The sequence below is a fragment of the Bactrocera latifrons genome, unplaced genomic scaffold (genome assembly GCF_001853355.1).
Source record: "Bactrocera latifrons isolate USDA-ARS-PBARC rearing strain unplaced genomic scaffold, ASM185335v1 scaffold_301, whole genome shotgun sequence".
Lineage (NCBI taxonomy): Eukaryota > Metazoa > Arthropoda > Insecta > Diptera > Tephritidae > Bactrocera > Bactrocera latifrons.
Genome location: NW_017536642.1, coordinates 302,967 through 313,607, shown reverse-complemented (window position 1 = coordinate 313,607; position 10,641 = coordinate 302,967). Strand labels below are relative to the sequence as shown.

The window sequence follows — 10,641 nt, the reverse complement described above, 5'->3', positions numbered from 1 at the left end:
CTTAAAAACATTTGTTTAAGAGTCAGAAATTTCTTATGGTGTGTGGTGAGCGTTTTACAACTCTGGTGTGTGAAACTATCGGAATAGATGACTTTCTGAAAGTATTTTGAACATTTTTTGCAACTATTTCTGTAACCTCTTTACTCCTAGGTTCATAGTTGTCGCCTCGGAGTCGCCCTATACGAAATCTTTCAAACTGATAACACAAACGAACATCCTGGTAAGTAGGTAACTGGAACTCAGAGAGATTGTACGGATATTTGCCAAACACAGTACATTTCTGTCCAAATTTAAATTTAGATACAGGCAATTTGAGTTCTGTGCTCTGTTGAGAGAATATAAGTGATAGCACTGGGCGAAATCGCCGACAAGAGTGAAGGAACTCGATGAAAAAATATTTGTGTGGAGACCTATCCGAACCTGTCCTTTGGCGCTCAGAGAGCAGGAGTGCAAGCCGAGTAGAAAAACTTTCGGCTGTCTGATGTCGAACTTTCTTTGATGGCGTGCATTTTTCACTGCACAGAGGCGGTGCGAATCTTGGCTGCAACAAGGTAGTGGTCCGAGTCGATGTTAGGACCTCAGAGCGCACGCTCGTCTAAAACACTGGAGACGTGTCTTCCGTCTCGATCTGGTTGGTGGTTTTTCGATCCCTGTAGAGCCAGGTAGCTTGATGAATGTTCTTATGCTAGAATCTAGTATTACAGATAACCATACTTCGGACCCCGGCGAAGTCGATCAGCCTCAACTCATTTGGGGATGTTTCCTCGGGGAAGCCGAATTTACCGACTGTTGTGCCAAAGATACCTTCCTTGCCCACCCTGGCGTTAAATTCACCAATCACGATTTTGACGTCATGCCGGGGCAGATCCTCTGAATCACAGTTCTTGCCGAAAAGAAATCATGTCACTCTTATTGGAAAGCCTTGCATATACTGAAATTAAACGCGGTGGCTAATGTTCGCGGTTGCATAGGTGTTATTTAGTGGAACATCTCACCAACGCTATACTGGGGCAGGCTACAATTGGTAGCAACTGAAAACTGTTCAAAGGCCTGTGAACCCAGCAAATATAAGGGACAAACTCATAGTAGGTAGAACGATATTACATTTAGGGAAGTCGGCGCTTGAAATGTCCTTTGTAGGAACATTCTTAAATTCTGAATAACTTCGACTGCATTCCTGTTGAACAGAAACATTAGGTAGCGAAGTTTACACCTGATGCTACATGCGGTCGGGACGAGGACGCTTGCGAAGTGAGCATCTCGTGGATGAAACTCAGGAGGAAAATTGCAGATAAAGTTTTTCAAAGGAGCTCTCCAACAACTATAGTTTTGGGCTACCAGACCGCTTTCTAATTTTTTTTATATTAGCTTATATATGTATATAACCGTTAAAATTACGGAGAAAGGTACCTTACAAGTAATACAATTACGTTTTGCTCACAATCGGCCTCCTGTTTATCGTTCCCACAAATTATACGAAAATAAAAGGAAAAAGCAACCTTTCTTATCCTATTTTATGCCTACAAACATAATTTATCATCATATACGATATATTTATATACTGGTATATACACATACGATGCCTAGGTTACATAATTTAAAGTAGTTAAATTATCAGAAAATGCGAGTACCGAAATAGACAAAGCTTTCGTGGGCATAGGAGCAAATTACATACATATAAGGGAATGAAAGGCAGTAGTGGAAATGTGCAAAAGCGTATTTTTCTTACACCCAGCTTCCGGGAAATAAAAAACAGTTATCATTTGCACTAAAAAAAGGCGACTCACCTTGCTTCCAACAGCCTGTCTAACAGTAAATGCATACCATATACATATGTTATAATAAAYATGGTTAGATAAGCCTGCACACAGCTCACCGCCGAAGCCACATAGCGGTGCCACGTGGCTGCAATGAACGAAGAATATGTGCAAAATTCCGCCGCGAAAGCAACTTTCCATTCTAACAAAAATAGGCCCATTTGTATGAATTTATGTACTTACGACTACACCACACCTTTGTTCATTTTGTCATAGATGAATGTACAAGTATGTAAACTGCAGTTGGCAGTACAATATATCTATGTATGTGCGATAACTCTGTTTGCAGGCCGTAAAAAATTTTCGCAGCTGTATGTCGACTGCGGATGTATGTAACTGCCCTCCCGAGACGTACGCGTATGCCTGCGATCTGCGTAGCCGATGTGACTATGTGCACATGAGTACAGGGTGGTACGTATACAGTTGTAATATTTGTTTGATTGGCAATCGCACTGACTACTCTAAAAGCATAATACAAGCGTGGTACGCTAATTACACTCTTTGATTGACTAATGCCAACAGGTGCTACTTTGGTATCGATTGGCAGTTGAGAAGCAGATCCCTCTCTCGAAAAGCAAGAATTACGTTCCATATATCTCTCATTAGCATTAGCAACGAATGTGCTGGTTAGGCCATGTCATTCACATGGAAGCTGGTACTCTATCGAAAACCCCCTTCGATTCGAGACCCATGGGTGAACAACGGAAGCAAGTGCCCCACGCGTTAAATGAAGCGACTATGTTCATAACGAATGAGGAAAGGAGCCCACGAAATAATTTGTATTATTATGCATTTAAAAATATAGGCAAAATTAAATGAAAAAACAATTTCTGAGAAACTTTTACAAACATAAATATATAGTGATAACCACCTGAATAGATGATCTAAGCTTATACACTTATTTTCCATATTTTTAAATGTCGAACAAGTTGTTGTTGGCGATGCTGTAAACTCTTAAACTTACCGGTTAGCACCGCCGTAACGGCTTAAACGCGGCAGGTGGTCACAGTAAATTGAGAGTATTAGCACTTGAGTGCACAGGGTAGGTGTTAGCACTCCTTACTCTGCACAATACGGATGACAACGGGGGGGCATAAATATATTAGGATGAAAATAGAAACCCTTTCTGCGAGAGAAATATGTGCACAATCTATGTATGTATGTACTCATACACATATGAGCAAATATTCACACATTTCATTTACTGGCTGCTTCTGGGACGCGCCCTAAAGCATTATATTGTATACATAGGCAGTCATAAGCTTAATTTCAGTTAAACAAAGGAGTACTTGTATTAAATTAGACAATGGAAAAAGGTATGGCGATTGGCGGGGATTTGAAGGTGGGTTTGCATATGCCACACAAAAGTCATTCTCCAGCACTCAGACTACTTCAAAGCAACCAACAATGCAGATTAAACGTAATGTTGATAAGCTTAACAGAATTGCGTAATTGCTCTCTGGATAGTACCTGCAAGGGCACATTGAAAAATTTATCCAAGTTATATGAGGGATTGGACTAGAACTGAACTAGTTAGTTGACTACTTAGACCTAACCTTCAAAAAGCACTTATTGTTGTGCTCATCAATTTTTGCAGACGAACCGAAATACCTGAGGCATGGGAAAATCCATGATAGATGTAGGGAGTGTTTTAGTGGATACATCGATTGCTATATGGTGCGAAGGCACTAAGGCCTAAAAATAAATCCAACATAGTTAAATCGATTTTTATTTATTTTTTTTTTCATTTTCATTCAAATATTAATTTTTATCGAAGTTTCGAATAAACACAAGGAACGGCAGACAATTTACTTTGACCGCCGGCTCATGCCTATGTCATGGTTTTGGCAGTGGCAGGAAACATTGTTCAAATTATTTTAAAGAATTCTTCTAAATTGAGAGTCTTTCTGGTCTGTTCTGATTAGGAAAACCACACTGATGGGGATAAACAAAACGATACCGTTGCTCGGATTGATCGATCCAAAGAAAAAGATTAATCAAATTTTTGGCATAAAACACCTGAAAATAACAAACAGCAGAAATGACAATATCATCACATATTTGTTTACGTGGCCCTCAAAAATATTACCCGTATTAAGGTGTTGCCCTCTCAACTCTCCTCTTCTCGACTTTTGGGTACAATAACCAGAAAACCGTACGATAAAAATTATTACAAAATATTTACACGAGAACACGCCCTTAACCTGACTCATTTGTGCTGCCCAAGCCTTAAATTTAATTATCGCCACCCTACGAAGTGCCGTTATCATTCAACTAGCTTTTATCAGCTGATATACGTCATATTTTAAAGCGATATTTTTATACACACGAACTCATTGAAGGGATTCATTTTAATGCAATAAGCAAATTTCGCTAATACATTGCTCTGCACATGACAAATTACACATCATATATACATCTACCGCATACATACATATGTATATATAGACATGTATTAGAACAATGTAGACTGTTTGGAATACCTTTAATTTCTTTGTGCGGCTCTTTGTCTGTAACTTTCCCAAAAATGAAACAATGTACCCGACATATAATTCAGAGTTCAGCGGTAGTCCGTGGTTTCCTTTTTTTTTACAGATATATGTATATATGTACATAAGTATGTACGTATAATCTGTTAAGCAGACTTGGAAATTTTTGGATAATTGAAAAAAATCTTCGATTTCGTAATAAAAATACTGCTTCGTAGTCAAATACTTTATTTCTCTCATTCTCCTGTATATACCACTGTAGGCAAAAATAAAAGACTTTTCAATTTAAATTTCGGCCAAAACCTGTGCACCGAAATATTTTTTTTCTAGGGTGGTCTGATTGTTAGTGTTTAGTATACGCTTGACTCTCCGAATTTTTATGTTCAATGAAATTATTCAACAAAGAAGTTTCATTAAATTTTGTGTAAGGAATTAAATCACTCGTACCGAAACTTTCAGAATTTCGGAAAAAGCGGTTATAACACAAATTATTCTAAGAGCATCGAGAACGCGTTGTCGCGAACCACGTTCAGGACGGCCATTAAGATCAACTGATGATCAACACGTCAATAAAATAAAGGTATTGGTGCTTGATAATCGCCGATTAACAGTCAGAGATCTTACTGGCAGCGTTGGAACATCGGAAGGATCTGCAAAATCATTTTGAACAATCATTTGGGTCTAAGAAATGTGAAAGCACGTTTAGTTCCAAAAACGATTTTTTCGAAAAAAGTGTCTCGATAACATCTTTGAAACAAAGCTTTCGGACTACCAGGATGTAATGAAACTTTTTATGTATTACTAGCGATTAGCCTTGGATCTATGCTTACGACTCCGAAACAGACGATCCGAAGAAAACCACGTCAAAAGGCAGGTAAAAAATTAAGTTAAGGTTTGACAGTTTTCTTCGATTATCGAGGTGTGGTGTATTCCGAATTCCTTCCGATCAGCCAAACTGTCTTCAAGGAATATTATGGATCGATAACTTTTGAATTTTGCAGCAAATTTCCAACCAATATCGTGCCAGAACCACTGACTCAAACCGAAGCCATTATTCCGGAAATTAACTTTAACAACTGTTACGAGGATTGAAAAAAAAAGGTTAGCACAAGTGTATTAGGCCCAAAGGGGATTACTTTGAGGGGGAAAATATAGATTTTGAGGAATAAATTACGAATTTCAAAATTATAAAAAAGTCTTACTATTTTTGCCCATTGTAGTATAAAGAGTTCCCTCTGCGGCGATACTGGGATGTCCTAAGTTTTTAGTAAATAGGAAAACCGTTAACTTCACTCATTAATAGAATAGCAATTTGATCCATCCTTAAGGATTTTTATTGCGAAATTTTTTATTTGATTCCACATGTTAGAAGGTTATGAGCTAAACAGAGTGCCCATAGATGTCACACGCTATGTATGGGTCGATTCGGGGCATATGAGTTAGAGATATGAGAAGAAGGGAGCGGCAGCATTGGATTTAAGATGTTAAAAATAGTCAGAATTTTCGGAAAAAAAAAACAATTTTTTGAGTAAAAGACAATATTATACACATATGTATATGTGAAATTGGAAATTTTGCCGATGGTAGCGTTTACAGAGAATTTGGGCCTTACAAATAACATCATGTGAAGCCGAAGTATCAAGGGAATTGTAGTGTAAATAAAATTGTGTCTACTCTCAAGGCTTGGGATCTCCTTTCTTATTGAACAGACTTGGTATAATTTTTTTAGTTTCTTCGATTATGGTAAGTTTTTTATTCGACGCGCTATTCATTTGTATAAATACTTCAGCCACTTGCTTGATTCAGCAAAATGCAGTTAAGTACACGTTGGTACTTACAATAACGTCTAAATACTTGTATATTTGGTATCGGAATGCAAAAAAGTTATAAAGTATTTTCAAGCTCACAAATCGGTACTCTTCTAGTATCAGGTTCAATGCGATAATCATCCAATACCGATTTTTTATTATAATATAAAGCATATTCTCACAAACATCTGTACTTAAACACTTGAACATCTTATAATGAGTAGATAAATTTAGCTTTACAACGAAATTTTTCCACTTTAATCAAATAAGCTGTTATAAATGATAGGCTGGAACTCGCAACGTACTTAGGTAACCTTTCTATAAAAGTAAGTGAGTATACTATATTATACAAGTATGTTTGTGAGCAGCAGGTCGCTTATCAATGTTTATAATGAATTTACATGAAATCTCCTAATCAAAAACTTCTGAAAATAAGAGTTATATATGTATGCCATATAAAGAAAAATCATAGTAAATCACCACCAATGGGTTCTGGGAAGCTTTGTCAAATTTGTATTAAAACAAGAGGGCGATTTTTACCCGATCACAACGTTCACATATAATATATTCGCGATTCAACTAAATTTAGAAAGTGGCAATTGAGCAGACTCTTAAATCCCTTAAACTATCACAATCTACTATAAGTGGCTTTGGTAGCAGTTGTACCAATTTAATTATTACAATCTTTTTAATTTTAAGTACAATTTGTTCTGGCTTTCACAAGAATATTTTGATATGAGTGCCGTGAGAAAGACACTTTATCGCTCAAAGGTAAAAAAACATGTAACCAAATCAGGCTATATAAATATAAGGAAGGCGAGTTCGCATTTTGCTATTTAGAAAACTCCTGCCCACTAGACTTGCAAAATGTGTTTTTGTATTGACAACTCTTGATGTTCTTCAAATCTGCTATAGGTGAAAATGCGACATATATCTCTATGCTAAGACCAACGAAGGAGAAAAAGGTAGTTCAGGGACAATTCCCGGTCTCGGAGTTTTAAGGGGCCCTCAAACCTAATCATATCTCTAGAAGAGGTGAAATAATAACAATAGTTCGTAGTAGATGCCCATTTAGATCATAAATTTTATCATATATCATTTAATATATTTTTCTACAATATAAAAAAAATATATACTATATATACGAGTATATAGTAAACTCTAGTATAATAAATACGAAGATAGAGTTCGGTTCTAACAAATTTAGCTCTCCCTTACTTTTAATTGTTTTCATATTTAAATAACCTTTTTTGACAGCACAGAGCACATGCTCAAGAGTTTCGAGTATCTGGCTAATGTTGAGCAAATATTTTGGGGTGGTTTGATTGTCTGGTTAACAGTGCCACATGTTTGCTTTGAACTTTACTTTAATGGTAGCAGACAATAAACCAGAAAAATATATACGAAATTATTTTATGACCCAGGCTCCTAATGATAAGAAACTGTGCGCCAAGTTAAATGCGCATTTGCTTGTTTTTTTTTTAATAATTTACTTATCGTTGAGAAGAAAAATTCCCTTGGAGAAAGCATCACAGATCCTATAAAGTCTATACATAAATAAAAACTAACGATCAATTTGCCAATTTAGCCATGTCCGCTGTATGTCCGTTCGTTTGTGTTTTTGTACTACCCAGTGTAGTCCCTCAGTTTTTGAGATATCGCCATAAAATAAAAACACACTTTTTTCTCCTCAAAAACCTGCCCATAAGTCGAAATCACCGATATTGGACGACTATTGCGAACAGCTGCCTCACAGACTTACAAACAGAACGAGCGGAATCAAGTCCTTGTATTGGAAACTTTTGTATTTGACCAGATATCTTCGCAAAATTTGGCACGGATTATTGTCCAAGGCCACAGTGCACTCTCCGCAGAAAGTGTAATAGTGATCGTATCACTATATCATATGGCTGTTTACCATATAGCAGAGTTTACCAAGCAATCGCCTTTTAGATCAATAGACGGACGTACGCAAAGACAGACAATTAATAAATACGGTCTTAAGGTATGCACACACTTATTTGATTGAAAAAGGCTGAACCCGGGGTAGTTTGTTTATTTAAGCATTCGCAAGTGTTCTATAGAAACTTGATTTGTTAATTTATGAGTCACCAATTGGGACGCTTGCTATTGATACACGAGTTATTTATGTACATACGAAGCGCTTTCTTAGCAACTGACCTTGAAGACTGCCGAATTCCATACTGAATTATTAACTTTAGTTGATTAACTCTTCATTATAAATTACTCTATACTCCCAGCTCGCTTGTCATATTTACAACCGTCCTATCAGCGCGGGCTGGATTGCTCCATTTATCAGGCAATTAATGCTTCGCGCTACCAAAAGCTGATTTATGAAAATTCTCTTATTGCCTTATCCATTCATAGAAGTGCAAAGCAGTGTTTATTTACTACACCTTCTACACACACACGCACACTAGCACCCATTCAATCGACAATACACGTGGCTGTAAATTCCAATTATCAATGATTATGACCATACACACATAGGAGCAGTCTTCTGAGTACCTATTTGTGTGTGTGCTTTGGAGTCTCCACAAAGTCTGCTGTGAAACCAACGCTTTCAGCGGAAATGCGCACCCAACTACCGTTATGTCACAGAGCTTAATACCCGAACACTTTCGAATCATTTCTTACAATCCGAGAATTAAGGCGTTTCAAATATAAGCTGTAGAAACCGTTACATTTGGCTCTCACCTCTAACTGCACGATAATGTCCTGGTGTTTTATTTAGAAATTACCAAGCGCGCTATAACGTTAGATCTGCAATCACGGCGAAGTGACACCATTGCTTGATGCGCCCACCTTTTATCTCGGTTGCCGTTAGTTCTCGTCGGCGATTCACTGCTATCTATCTTGGAGTCTCGCAATTAATTTACACAAAAGACACACACTCACGCAAAATGTGCGTCGTGTTGCCGCATCTTATCCACTGCAATCAGTGATAATCCTCGGCAAATTAATGCCAAATCTCATTTTCACTGGAATATCAAACACTTGCCTTTTTAATTACTTTGTATGAGGTTTTTGTTCTTGATTGCTTTCCGTTTGTGTAGAAGCGAGTTTCACTTCAACGAATTTTCGATTTCATTAATTGCGAATCGAGATCAAATAATTTGCGGTTGAACTCGCTCGGAAGAGTCGCGTCAGTAAACTGTTCGCCAGCGAAGGCATTCTTTCGTGTGAAGCGAAGGTGGAAAGGTGTCGTAACGTCAAGTGGAACTCTGATTATTTCAAATTGAGTTTTACGGCGTTACGTGCCATACAATAACAAACACACATGTCACTGATGTCGTGATAAGGAACACACACACGATTAAGAGAGATAAGGCGAGTGAGTGGAGTGCTGCCATCAGTTCGTCTATATTTTTATATGTATGTATGTATGTGAACAATAACTGAAATCAACACCAACACCAAAGTGGCGTATTAAGCGTTAACTCTACACTAAATCCCTGCAGAAAGTTATCCATATTGAATATATACATACAATGTATATACATAACTCGGACCTCAAATTGAAATCCCAGCAAAGTTTTTTTATTGCCTTATCTTAAAAACCTAGACCATTTGTAACTAGTCTAAGACTTTTACTTTACGTTAACGTACGATATCGAAAAGCACGGAATTATTTGTAAAATGTCCGAAAGATCTACAATTTTTTACTAAAGTTATTTTTGAGATGAGTCTGAGTTATCTTCATCCCGAAGGCTTGTAAGAGCTACCCCGTCACGGCCAAAGATTTTAAATATATCAGCCTCTCTACTTTCTTACTCAGAAGGTTTGAGAGGCTGATAAATTGGTGAACGGTTGTTCTGAAGGTAGGTCAGTGATATTGTCCCGCAAACTATCGTGTCATGGCGTAAGGAAGATATAATGTTCAAATAATTCTATGTTGACACCATTCTAAGTATCGACGGAACTTTCAATAACGTCTTGTGAAGCAGTTGCAACAGCCGTGCTGTTTTGGGGTTGAATCGAACCTCAAACAGCTTATTCTCAGGAGTTCTGCCGTCGAACCTAATCTAGCCTTAACCTTCTCCATAAATTTGCTGTTGCCAACTGTGGTTTATTAGAATGATTTCTAAAAAGTGTACGTGACGCCTCTAGGATCAAAGTCATGAGGATGCGCCATTTTTTTTTACACCTGTCTCTCCACCCCCCTCTAATTATTTTAATTTTTAATATTTTTTTGTAGATGTCAATAAAAACACCATAAAAAAATGGATAGTAAAAATATTTTTGGTTACTTTTTAATAAAATGCAAAAAACTGCCCAAAATTTGATTTCTAAAGTAGAATACGCCCTTAACTTATAAACTACTTATTAAAGCTATACCAATCGGTAAATATTGTGTACCCGAAAAGTCTTTTCGTACTTCTAATTAAAAATCAATTTATTTTTTTTATAATAGGTTGTCAAAAAAGTCTTGCGGTATTTTTTTTCTATAAACGGTTTGATGACTCATGCCCAGCTCTTGACCGATGCTACGGCTGCTACTATGCC

At 37.1% G+C, this 10,641-nt stretch overlaps 1 protein-coding gene across 4 annotated transcripts in view; it reads right to left on the bottom strand.

Moving 5' to 3' along the window:
- The window catches only part of LOC108970611 (probable G-protein coupled receptor No18), a 33,965-nt gene that overhangs the window by 13,067 nt on the left and 10,257 nt on the right, over positions 1-10,641 (bottom strand). For 2 of the 4 annotated variants that reach the window (XM_018936099.1, XM_018936096.1), the window contains exon 1: positions 8,833-9,275. The exons of 1 other annotated variant lie outside the window; for it this stretch is intronic. The gene's annotated coding sequence lies outside the window, so the exon portion shown is untranslated. Of the gene's footprint in view, positions 1-8,295; positions 8,323-8,832; positions 9,276-10,641 lie in introns of those variants that run through there. One more of the 4 variants, XM_018936100.1, reaches the window with a different exon arrangement.